Source organism: Opisthocomus hoazin, chromosome 11 (assembly GCF_030867145.1).
Source record: "Opisthocomus hoazin isolate bOpiHoa1 chromosome 11, bOpiHoa1.hap1, whole genome shotgun sequence".
In the NCBI taxonomy this organism is placed as follows: domain Eukaryota; kingdom Metazoa; phylum Chordata; class Aves; order Opisthocomiformes; family Opisthocomidae; genus Opisthocomus; species Opisthocomus hoazin.
In genome coordinates this window covers 19,521,224-19,534,521 of record NC_134424.1, presented here as the reverse complement: position 1 = coordinate 19,534,521, position 13,298 = coordinate 19,521,224, and the positions used below count along the sequence as shown (strand labels likewise).

At 47.2% G+C, this 13,298-nt stretch overlaps 1 protein-coding gene across 3 annotated transcripts in view; it reads right to left on the bottom strand.

Moving 5' to 3' along the window:
• Nucleotides 1-11,463, bottom strand: part of RAD54L2 (RAD54 like 2) — a 72,995-nt gene extending 61,532 nt beyond the window's left edge. For 2 of the 3 annotated variants that reach the window (XM_075433121.1, XM_075433116.1), the window contains exon 1: nt 11,379-11,453. The gene's annotated coding sequence lies outside the window, so the exon portion shown is untranslated. Of the gene's footprint in view, nt 1-11,378 lie in introns of all 3 variants that reach the window. The other variant, XM_075433117.1, reaches the window with a different exon arrangement.
• Between the last annotated feature and the right edge of the window lie 1,835 nt (nt 11,464-13,298).

Here is a 13,298-nt window from a genome sequence, read left to right as displayed (position 1 = left end):
GGCCACTGAGGAGTTCTGCCCGTAAACACACACTGGTATACACAGCCTCTCACGCATGTTCCCTGCTCGCTTTGTGCTCGTTTCACTCAACACTTGAACTTCACCCAAACTACTCAAGGGAGCATAACCATCTTTGTCATGAAGTCCCAAAAGCCTTCTCTCATCCCTTCTCCTGCTAGGAATGAAGTTGCCACTCCAGCTCATGGTCTTCATTTTCTGACCCAGGCCACAGGTAACCCCTTCCACATTTTGCAACCTCATACTAATGTTCCAGACAAGTGAAGAGATGGGTGAGAGAAGAGATAGACCCCCTCAGCAGTCCTGAGGAAGACATCGGTCTAGCATAGGACGCAGGAGGAGTTCCAGCACAGTAGGACAAACCAAAGTAGAAAAAAATGGAATCTTTATCTCCCGAGTTCTGCAATCCTTCTTCCACCCCCAAAATCTCATCCAGACTCCTGGACAATTAACTCTGTTCCCCCTCAGTCTTCCCTGCAATAAACAATAAGTGGTGGAGTTAGCTGGTAGTACTCATGGGGAGCAACAGCATGAAGCTGACGGGATTTCACAGAGGAACAGCCAAAGATTGTTTTCTTCCCCTCTGCCCCATCCTTTTTTATTGTGTTTTTTTATTTTCTAAGACATTAAACACAAGTCAAAAAGCCACACACGAAGAAAACAAAAATTAGAATCTGTAAGAGTTCAAAAAGCCCATTAAAGGGTAGGCTTGAACTTCTTTTGGCTAGCATATAACAAATACAATCTAGCTAACCTGAAACCTAAAGACAGTAAAAAAAAAAAAAAAAAAAAAATCAAAGTGAGATAGCAATATTATTCCTATTCAAGGAAAAGACATCGCAAATTAAAACTTTCAAATCCATTTTCTGTATGGCAAAGGTGAGGGATTTTTTATTAAGTTGAAAAAAATACAAGTTTAAAAGGAAAATTCATTGTTTCTGGATATCTAGAATGAGCATCTGTATTTTTTTCTTTGTACCGGTTTGGAGTTTCCTTAAGGAAATCAGGAAAAAATGTTAGCTAAATTGCAGCTGCTTTATTTTCATCTCTCCAGTTCTTGCGGTGCAATTTTTCCACAATAATAAAACCATTGTAGCTAAAGCAGACAGACTTGAAAAAATGGAGAATTCCATTAAAAATACACGACAGTATATTTTAAGGAAAACTATATTCCAAAATATTTTTTAAAATGAAAGAAAACAGCAACAGATTTAGAAATAGAAGGATCATTACTTTCAGAACCATTCTAGTCCAGAATGGTTATCTTTAAGAGAAAAAAATAGCGAAAAGCCTTGAGTTTAAGCTTTGTGTCCTCCCAAGTCTTGTCTGCTGTGGAGGCTGACAGCCCTCCAGAATGACATACAGAGCTCAAAAATGTTGTCAAGACTATGATTATAACTCACCATTGCTGCCCTGCTCTTGCCAATCACCAAAATCTCAGGGCTACACGACGAGTTCTAGTAACTCTCCAACGCTTGCATTGATGCATGAAACCCCAGGACAGATGCAAGACTCCAACGGCCCTTCAGTGATACAACTGCCTACAACAGCCACAGGCAAGGAGAAAAGTGCACGTGTAGGGTAGGACTTTCTAACTTAAAACACTCCTAGAGCAGAGACAACTGTAAACAAAAGCCAGAAGAGCACTTTTTTAAAAAAGAAAGGAGTGGCTGTAAGACTGCAATTAAAGAAACTGTTCGCTTACAACTTCTGTCTCACTTTCTTTACTGCCTTCTCTTTGTCAGCAAAATGGGTCAGACAAGATAACCCTAAGGAGAGCAAGATACACAAAAGGAGAGACACACCCCCTCCAAGAGGCAAGGAAAGTCAAAGATTAAAATATAAACAGCTTCCCTCAACAACAGGATTTTATCTGTAAGTCTTCCTGCACAGGACAGTCTAAGAGTGCAAAGAAAAGAATACAAGACCTTGTCTTGATGAAATAATAATAAAAGCAATCGAGACAGAAAGGTAGCATTTGCTGGAAAATGCTCTGAGGAGGCGACTGCTTCCAGCAGGTCAGTCTCTTCCAGTGATAAGACAGCCATTTGCTACAGCACCTGCCCTTCCCCAAAACCAGAGCTCTCGGACACACATATTATGTCTGACGCTTGCTGGAAACATCTCTTCTGCACAACAGCTGTTTGGTGTACGCACCCATTTCCTACTGAAGTCGAGGGAGCGCCTGGGGAAAGGCCATCTAGCAGCAATCTGCCAGAAGCAAAGCATCCAGCTCCTGCAGGCTGCATTTCCCACAGCCCTTCCTCTGTTCACACGACTGGCATGCACTCCTCCTGTGATAGGGGAGAAGATCACGAAATCTGGAAAAGTGGCTACCAGGAGTAAGCTGCTGTCTCGTCTGGACTACTTCCCATCACACTCCCAGAAGGGTTTAGGAAAACAGCCCAAACCAATGGTCCTGATGGGCCACCGAGAGCCCACAGGCAGTCAGTCACAGAATCATAGAACCATTAAGGTTGGAAAAGACCTCTAAGATCACCAAGTCCAATCATCACCCTAACACCACCATGCCTGCTAAACCATGTCCTGCAGTGCCATGTCTACATGTTTTTTGAACACCTCCAGGGATGGGGACTTCACCACCTCCCTGGGCAGCCTGTTCCAATGCCTGACCCCTCTTTCAGTAAAGAAATTTTTCCTAATATCCAATCTAAACCTCCCCTGGCTCAACTTGAGGCCATTTTCTCTCGTCCTATCGCTTGTTACTTGGGAGAAGAGACCAACATCTGCCTCACTACAACCTTCTTTCAGGTAGTTGTGGAGAGCAGTAACGTATCCCCTCAGCCTCCTCTTCTCCAGACTAAACAATCGCACTTCTCTCAGCTGCTCCTCACAAGACTTGTTCTCTAGACCCTTCACCAGCTTCGTTGCTCTTCTCCAGACATGTTCCAGCACCTCAGTGTCCTTCTTGTAGTGAGGGGCCCAAAGCAGCACACAGTACTCCAGGTGTGGCCTCACCAGTGCCGAGTACAGGGGCACGATCACCTCCCTACTCCTGCTGGCCACACCATTCCTGATACAAGCCAGGACGCCGTTGCCCTTCTTGAACACCTGGGTACACTGCTGGCTCATGTTCAGCTGACTGTCGACCAGCACCCCAAAGTCCTTTTCCGCTGGGCAGCTTTGCAGCCACTCCTCCCCAAGCCTGCAGCATTGCATGGGGTTGCTGTGACCCAAATGCAGGACCCAGCCCTTGGCCTTGTTGAACCTCACACAGTTGGCCTCAGCCCATCGATCCAGCCTGTCCAGATCCCTCTGCAGAGCCTTCCTACCTTCAAGCAGATCGACACTCCTGCCCAATTTGGTGTCATCATCCCTGCAATGGCCAAGGCAGGAGAGGACTCCGCTTTTTTTTTTTGTTTCCCCTCTCTACATCCTTCACCACTGGCATATGCACACAACAGAAATTATTCCGTTTGATGGACAAGAAACATGCTGATTTTATACTGGCAGAGAAACACAAGACACTGCATCCTTCCACATTCACACTCAAACATGAGCACATGTAACTTCTTCCCCCAGTTAAAAAGAAATTTTACAGAATGTAATGACTTAGCATCCAACACCGACAATATAAAGTTTACCTCTCACTACTGGTGAGCAGAACTCTTCAGAGCATGTTATCAGATTTTTGAGGAAAAAAGACTGAGGCAGACATTCCAGCTTGTTCAGGAAATGAAACGGGCATCCTTCTCCTTCCCCATACAGCCCCTTCCTTTCCCCATCATCAAAAAATGACAGTGCTTCCAAAAACAGAGATCACAAACATTTGATTTCATTTAAGCACACAGTTCATACAAGCACATTTATTTCCTTGACAGAAAATGTATACTTAATATATTTAAAAGAATGCTATAAATGAACCACTATCATAACCAGATCATTTGACTAACTCCAGTTTGGGCACGGAGAGAGACCTAGTCTAAATACAACTGGGCAAGATAGGTTTGGCATGTGCAAATACTCCTGTACTTGTGTTTGCAAATGTACGAGTGTACATGCCACCACACATGTACAGCACACGTGCAAATATTGCTCATGCATCTTTTTCAAATGATATTTCATCCTGACTTGACGACCTCGAGAGATGGAGACATCCTAATTTCTCTTAATAGTTACAAGCATCTTCCTAATGCCTTCACTGGTTAATCACATTCATTGTTAACAATCTGTGCCTTTTTCCTAATTTGAAATAATCTTTTTAGCTTCCAGGCACTCGCTGCTATCATATCTTTTTCCACTACATTAAAGAGCCCGTTGGTACACAGTTGGTTTTGCCCAAAGAAAATGGAGAAACTTTTGAACACCTCATGATAAGCTAAATCAATTGAGCACTTTAAGAAAAGTTTGATAATGAGTGACTTCATCACCCAGGCAACATTGAACACTACAACATCTCCGTTGCCTCTGAACATCTCTTTAGAAACACTAACTATAAATGTGGTCAATATGTTCCTCAACCTGTTTCACCTCTCTGTCCTTATTCAGTATTTCCTGTTATTATGGATGTACGTTAGTACAAAAAAAGTAATTAGCTTATTATATTAGGAGCTCTCACATCTACACTTTTACTCTGAGGACTCACATACTACCATATATCTGCTCCACTCCTGCCATCTTTTCCAAGGTCACTGGTTTCTGGAAGCACAATTCTTTATTCCAGACCTACACCCTCCAGCCTTTCCCACAACATGTATAACTTTGTGCTCCAGCTCTATAAAAACATATTTGGCCATATCAGACTGACTTATCCAAACAATTCAGAGGACGCTGTACAGCTGCCATTCCTTCTCCATGCTTCACCACCCAGCACAACCTTTACATACTCCACAAATTTGATCAGCTCTAATTTCATGTTTTCTTCCAGGCCACTGATCAAAATACTACAAAGCGCTAGACTACTATAAAACCCTGAAAAATCCTCCATTCATATTCCATTTCCTAAATCTGCTATTTTTAATCTATGTTTTGACTCACTGACGACATACGAAACCGTATCTGTTGAACAAGATTCAGTTTGCAATACCCTCATTGATTAGCGTTACAAAAGGAATGGGAATATAGCTATCCTATAAATCCCATATGTAAGCGTATGGTTGACACAAGAGCATAAATTCCAATTTTTTTATTTTCCAGAGCACTGACACTCATCAGCTATGTACCAGTTTCCTTTATTTCATTAACTTTGAGTAAATCCTACTACCAGCCCTCCTCAATCAATTGCTTTTTGAGCTACATCCTGTTCTCCATGTCAGCTCAGCAGGCTTCCTCAGCACCTCCACCCCACAATCCCTTTCCAGGCTTTGTCAGGTTCCTAGATTTTTGGTTGGTTGGTGGGTGTTGCATTAGCCTTTGGGTGCAACACACAGCTAGAAAATTCACATGAAATCAATACACTTTAAGAACCTATTTATCTCAGGTTCAACAACTCCAAACACAATAACACAAACTTAACTGATGCTGATATCCTGGATAAGACTTGAGCTTCTCAGAGATTTGAGAAAACCTTTGATGGATTATCATGTCTCTAAAGCATTATTTCCACAGCTCTAATGGGCTAGAAAAGCTTTCTTTGCATGCAAAAATTTTTGGCAAAAATTTTCATTGGCAATGGAAGAAAGTACAAGTCAAGATTATGGCACGGGTTGGCCAAAGAGGTGGTCGATGTCCCACCCCTGGCAACATTCAAGGTCAGGCTGGACGGGGCTCTGAGCAACCTGATTGAGTTGAAGATGTCCCTGCTAACTGCAGGGGGGTTGGGCTAGATGGCCTTTAAAGGTCCTTCCAACCCAAATTATTCTATGGTTCTATATTACATCCACCACACTTCAATTATTTCCCATACTGTGCTTGCCCTACAAGCTCTTTGCACCTGATCAGCCATATTGGCTAAGTAACAGAAATGTTCTGCAGCTTCTGTTAATCAGTTGTGCCCTGGTATAGCTCCAGTTCTTTGTTAATTAGATCAAGCTACCTTTACACAGAGAATGCCTGAGTAAAGTTATCCCGCCTGTAGTCTGCCAAATCACCACAAAAGCCCTTTCATTGCTTTTATAAGTTTAGTGTCTCTCTTAAGGCTCTCTTGTTATGTAAAGTACATCGGTTTGCTTGTTAGGCCTCGATCAAAGCCCTCCTCATGTTTAGCATAAGTTTCAGTGTATTTGTTACACAATAAAACATGTGGGTATATTGGGCTTTTCCAGCTCCGGTTTTCCACTTATCTACCAGCAAAAGTTCACCAGTGTAGAACCAGTTACAGCGGCAGAAAAGAGCTTCTGTTAATATGCTTAATCCTTGGCTAGAAATTTCAGTCACAGCAGTAGAAACTGTTTTGTGCCAGTGTATTGCATCTAATAAAGCTTCTACCAGTACCACTGCATGTTCACTTGTAGAGGAGGAGGAGAGAGTCACATCAAGTCATCAGCAAGTAGCTGATATGACTTGTGGTTCATCTCATCAACTCTCCTTCTTCCCAAGCAGGTGTTCAGGAAGCTACTGGTAACTGCACTTCACAGCTCAAAAGCTCCTCCTGGGATTTAGGACAGTAGTAGAGGGCACTGTTTATAAGGTTTGAACACTGTGCTCCATGTTTATACTGCAAGCCACACTGATAGCATCTAACAGATTTCTTTAGCCTCATTTTAAAGCAACTGGCTAAAAGTCTTCCCCGTAAGATTTCTGCGTCCTTGAGTGCTATCTTCAGTCATGAAGTTATCCAGCACTTTTCTCGAGCCCAGAATCAATGCTTCCTCCAGAAAGGCGCATACCAGCCTTTGCGTCTTTTCTGATGTTTGAATAATCAGCTCTCATAATACCTAAGTTGGTTCATTCTTCCTTTCTGCACTCCCAGCTGGTAGATACACTTTCCGAATAGCAGCTTTGGGACAAGCTGCCAGGCCACCACAGAGTGCTTCAAATCATTGCTCCTACGTACACATTTTAGTGCATGCTGAAAATCCTGTTACTAAATTTCAATCATGTAATACTTCCCCCCTTCCCCCTTCAAGACAGTCCTAGTTGCCTTCAAAATGCCACCGGATTTTTGGAGGTGTCAGCCTGACCTCAACTCCAGCACTACCACTAAGCAGGAACAAGATTTAAATTATCACAGCTACTCTGAAATTACAATAGCACTGAATCAATCCTGCTTGCAGGACTAAACTGACATTCTGCTATTCCACTTCAGACAAAAAATTGAGTCAATGGTACTTCTGACCTTCAAGAATTTCTAAAAGCCTATTTTCTGTACTTTGAGGTATTTTTCAAAGCAACAACTCTGGATGTTTCATAACTGCATGGTTAAAAGCAGCATATACTTTTCACTCCCTTTTTTTTCCCCAAAAAAAACTTGTTTCAATTTCATACTTACTAATTCCATTAGCAAATGTGCAATTAGCATTTGGTGGTTACCACGTACAAAATATTGATCAGTAACTTGCTTAGTATTACTTAGAATGAGAAGTCACCAGCTAGCTACTTCAACAGAACAATGACTTAAAAAACAAACAACAAAACACCACCACCGTATTCTCAGAAGTCCAACCTGCTTCTAGAGGTGCCTGTTCAACAGTTACTCCCTTCTCTGGCTACATGTACTTCCACCTTCTTCCTTCTCACAGTATGTAATGATGCTTGATTTCATCAACTAATTCTGACCCTTTCTCAGACAACAAATGGTGTTACTTTATCATACCCCTTCATCTTTAAGATTCTGTTTCTTAATAAGCATAAAACCCTAGAAACTAAACTTATGGTTTCTAAAAGTTAACAAGAAATTAAGTTTTAATTCATTGTTTCAAATTACCTGAACATCAGATTCTACATGTGCTATTCTACAAGTCAGAACCCAAATATTGATTTCTACTTCTTCTGTGCTGGTGCAAGTACTTAATAAATGTTGATGTGGGGGGGAAGGGGAAACCACAGATCTTGATAAATTCTTTTATTTTTATATAGCCAAAAATGTTGCTTAAACACAACAAATTCCTGTCTTGCAATGAGCGTTCTCTGAAACCAGCCCAGCTGTAATTAACTCAACATACTTGATAATCAGGAAAATATTACGTAGAAATTATTTTGTGTAAACAGAAAACACACATCTCATAATTATACCTGTACCAAGTATCCGGGAATATCAAATGGTATTTAGCCTCTGCAGGAACTAAGTTCTCCAGAATTAAGTTTAAAATAAGAAACTTTGTTAGCAGAGAATATTTATCCTACAGGGTATTATCTCCCAAAAACTTCTAAGTACCTGAAGGGAACAAGTTCAAAGAAATTAGACTAATATAATTGCACAGAAATTAATTTAAATATTGCATCTAGACGTTTCCTTTAACTCACACCCATAAACAACATTATTTGAAACCACTCTTCCTTTGTTATTACAGTCTGGTTTTGAATTTGATCAAATGGGATTCAACTCAGTCCTCATAGGAAAAGTCTCACTCCGCTGCCACTCCCTTCCTAACCTAGTAAAGTGATACGTCTCAAAGAGGTATTTGAAACAACACAATTTTGAGAATTAAAGTCAAGGCAATGCACCAGGCAGAGCTGCTGGCTGGGAGGCACTACCAGTCAGGGTACGTCTGATGGTAGCAGAGCTAGGAAAGGCCAAGTAGCCAACAGTCACCACTAGCAACAACTGGAATATGCAGGAAAGGATGGAAAAACTCTTGTTCAGTGCTGCAGAAGGTGTAACTTGACGCACGTGTGGATACATACACACTAACAAGGCTCTTTGCAGAGATGCACGGCATGAGGATGAGAGGCAACGGTCATGTGCGTGTGTATACAAATACACACACGCATGTGTATGCACACACAAGCACAAAACGCAGCACGTGGTGGACAGCAGGCTCAGCAGGAGTCAGCAGCGACGCAAGCTAGTAGCACGCTGGGCTGCACCAGCAGGAGCACAGCCCACCCAACCCAGGGAAGTGATCACTCCTTTCCACCTGGCACTTTCCAGACCCACCTAAAACACCATGTGCAGCTTCGGGCACCCCCAGCACGAGAAAGACACTGATAAACGAGAGCGAGGTCTGTGGCGGGCTCCCAAGATGCTCAGGGGGATAGAACACTCGCTGTGTGAAGAGAGGCTCTGAGAGCTGGGGTTGTGCAGAATGGAGAAGAAAAGGGAGCTGACAGCAGATCTCCCATACCTACATGGAGGTTGTCAAGAAGGCTGTGCACAGGCTCTGCACAGAGGTGTGCGGCAGAAGGACACGAGACATGAACTGCAACAGTGGAGGTTGTGACCTGATACAGACAAGGTTTTTCCCTGCAAGGACAGCCAAGCACTGGAACAGGGACGCAGAGACTGATGAATCTTTGTCTTTGGAGGGTTTAAGACCTGAATGAACAAAGCCCTGGTCTGAACTTGGTGTAGATCCCACTTCAAGCAGCAGGTTAGACTAGACACCTCCTGAGGCCCTTTCCAAGCTGAATTATTCTCTGACATCAACTTGGATCCCAGAGAAGACTATAATGGCCTGTTACAATTTTCTACGCCATATTATACCTTTCAAATCTCCACTAAAATGCAACCACTATTGAGCTGAGACAGAAAATATGTTGTTTGGTTCTTCTCCTCAAAAGAGCACATAATGTTCCCATCCAGGATCTGCAACACTCTATAATATCAAAATGGGAATTTCAAGGGATTTTAAGGATGCAGAAGGTATTAGTTACCCAAGTGTAGTATAAGCGGAACACAGCGACTAGACATTCAGCTTTTTGGGGAGAGAAGGTGGTACTTAGTCTGAGGTAGTGTTACCCCAACAAACATCACATGTCCACAACAGCTCTTCCTTAAAGCAGCAAGTGTATTTTTCTTGGAAATGTCGCATTCAGCACCTACTGTTAATGAACAACCCCTACATTCTGATGCTGATAAGGTCACAGGATAAGAAGCTACATCGTTCACTCTGTATATTCAGGATGTACAGCTTCACACCTGGGGAAAGAAACCTCACTTAGCAAACCAAGGCCGGTCAGAGCTCCCAATCAAAAGCACCTGCAGTGGTCTAAGCCGGCTGTTTTGTTTTCATCCCTCCGCTGGGTGCCACTGCCCCTAGAGCAGAACTACCAAAACAAAGGCTGTTTATTCTGAACTAATTGATGTCACATTGAGGTGGACAGAGGGTGCACACAAGGTCCATTACTCTAATCCGGTAGGGGAGGGGAGTTAGCACCTTCAGCCGGGCAGCAGGAACACCTTAAACCAACACAGAAGTTTCTGCATTTCCTACGGGCTAAGTGATTATTCACTAGGCACGAAGCTTGGATAACTGTACAAAGAATATCCAACAAAGAATATCCAACGTTATGAAAGTTAAAAAGGCAAGCAAATGTGATCATTAGCATCTCATTAGCACAAAAAAGAGGAGAAAAAGAGCTCCATTTTTTGCTTTTAAAGTTGTTGGGTTTTTTTGCAATAAAAATTCCCCAGCTGCACGTAGACTAAAGCGATGTACTAAGAACTTTTCAAAGCACCGGGTTTGTACAAACTGATGAAGGGGCAGGAGGGGAAAACAGCGGAGCTTACGAGCACCTCGCAAACGTGAGCGCCGAAAGAGCCAGTCACAACACACCCACCAGAAAAAGCAGCCCACAAACCGCTCCATGGAGGCAGCAAGTTCAAAAGCAGCGAGAAGGCATCAAGCGACAAGAGGCAAACAGCTCAACGAACCGCGCCTCGTCCCTCCGAAGCTCACCAACAAGTCCCACACAGACACTAAATTACTACTTCGCGTGTCTGTTTACCAGCCCGGCAGACGACTGCGGGAGCGTGACAGCCGCTGCCCCCAGGCCCGCCCGGGCTCCGCCAGGCCCCTCCGGCTCGGTTCCCTCCCTTCAGCACGGCCCCACGCCGCCGGCCCACGGCACCCCACAGGAGGCAGCGGCAGCCCGCATGCGGCCCACAAAATCAGAAACCCGCTTAGGCCCCGGGTGCTTGGGCGGGGGGGGGGGCGAGCCGCGCTGCCCCGCCGGCTCCGAAGCCCGGACCCGGTTGTCCCCGGGCCGGCCGCCCCGCTCCCACGACAGCCCCCGGCTCCCCGGACCCGGTGGCCGTTTCCCCGCCGCCCCCACTCCACACGCACCCCCCCCACCCCCGGCTCGGCAGCCGCTGCCCCGCCAGCCCCCCGGCCTGGGGGTCCCCTGGCCCCCCGCCGCACCCCCCGGGCCGGGTGGCCGTCACCGCACGCCGCTCCCCACACACCCCCGCCGGGGCGGGGCGGGCGGCCGCGGGCCTCTGTCGGCGCGCCCCTTCCCGGCCCGCTCCCATTGTGGCGGCGGCAACCACCCCCCACCGCGCCGCCCCGCCAAGCTCTCACCAGGGCGGGGGGCTGCGGGCCGCGGCGCGCCCCGGGAGCTGCCGGCCGCCCGCCCGCCTCCGTCCCGGCCTCAGCGCTCAGCCGCCGCTCGGGGGCCGCATCACCCAGCGTCCGGCCCCCCACCCCCCGCCGGAGCACCCGCAGGATCCCCCGGGCAGCAACAGGCGCCTCCGCCGCAAAGGTTCCGCAGGGCGGAGAAAGGTTCCCCCCGGCCCCAGCGGGCGGGAAGGCGGCGGCAGCGGCGCGGCGGGGGATCGGGAGCCCCGGCCCTGAGGAGGCCCCGCTCCCCTCCGCGGCCCTCAGGGTCCGCTCGCCTCGGGACGGGGCTGCTCCGCACCGCCACGGGCCCTCCCCGCCCGCCGGAGTCCCGCGGGACCCATCCGCCGGCCGGCCGGGCGCGGGAGCGGGGCGCGGAGCCCACCTGAGGGCTGGGGCTGGGGGGTGCGGGGCCTCCCCGGCCGCCTCGCTCAGCGGCGGGACCCTCGGCTGCTTCCGCCGGTGCCATCGGCTGCGAGGAGAGCGGCTGCACGGAACGTGGGGGTAACGCACCCCCCCCGCGAGATGCTGTTAATTAGCCACGGGGGCCAGTGGTAATTAAGGCTGAGGGGCCTCAGGGGTCTCCCCAGCCTCCCCTCGAGGCAGGGGCAGCACAGAGCTCGGCTCCGGACCTTGTCCTGTCGGTTCTTCAAGCCCTCCAGCTGTGGAACTCCAGAGCCGCCCACAGAGCCCCGGCTCTGGTGCCTCACGTGAGGGGGCTTTGCCCCCGTACCCAGTCTCAGACAAGACCCGTTTACGTTCACAACCGCTGTTCTCATCCTCCTGCCACGAATCCGACTCTGCTGTCTCCGTACCCTCCCCACAGACACTGGACGACCACCACGGAGTCCACCCGAGTCCTTCTCCAGCTCAGTCCACCCACTTCCCTCAGCCCGTTGTGCATCAGCCCTCTCGCAGCCTCCACAGGACTCGCTTCATTTCACCTCTTTCACATATCGAGGGGGTCCGAAACCGCACACAGCGTTTTAGACGTGATTTAATGAGCGCCGAGTAAAAGTGGAGCTCATTGCCCAGCTCCAGCAGCCGGCTGTGGGCCCACGGACACAGCCCACATGTCGATAGCCTTCATCACTATTGGGACGCTGCTGACACCGCGCTGAGAACCTGCCGCTCGCCCTGTACAACAGCAGGAGCCTGGAGTTTCCTTTTGTCAAAGGGAAGAAAAAGAATGAGACCTGCAGATAAAGAGCCTGTCTGGTTCCACAGGCTGGCACGCAAATATCCAGAGCATGAAACAAAAGCAGAAGGCTAGTGTCTGGTTCTGGATACGTGGTGGCAGCCTGAGCATGACCGGTGTGACTCAACCTGCTCAGGGGTCTCCTGGATTTCAGGGAAGCCAGGGCTGATCTAGAATAAAAGCGCCATAACACCACAGAGCTATCTCAAACAGCGTGCCCCGGGGACTTCGCAAAGGCATGAGGTATCACAGAAAGCCCTCATCCACCTCCCCACATAGACACATCCAAACCCTCCATGGGGCCACCTTCTGTTAAACCTGACACAAAATTCCAGGCTTTCCTTCACTGCCCCAGCCTGTCACACAGAGGAGATGTTCAGAGATGATGGCAGAGGCTGAGTAGAACAAGTGCAAGTTGAAGCAGCAGGAGAGCCCCCAGCAGAGCAGTGAGTAGTTCTTATTGGCTTTTATTTCACATTACAACATTAAAATAAATGTTGTGTTTCAGTCATTTGCTCCACTGCAGCACTGACAAGTGCAGTCCAGCTAAGGATGGCTGCTTCAGGGGCCGCTCCTGGAAGCGCCCCAGCAGCTAGCACCTACTTGTTTCTGTGAAGTTAACTAAGGCAACTAAAACAGACCTAGAAAACTATTCTTGACTTCAGTAGGTGTACAACCACTGTCTT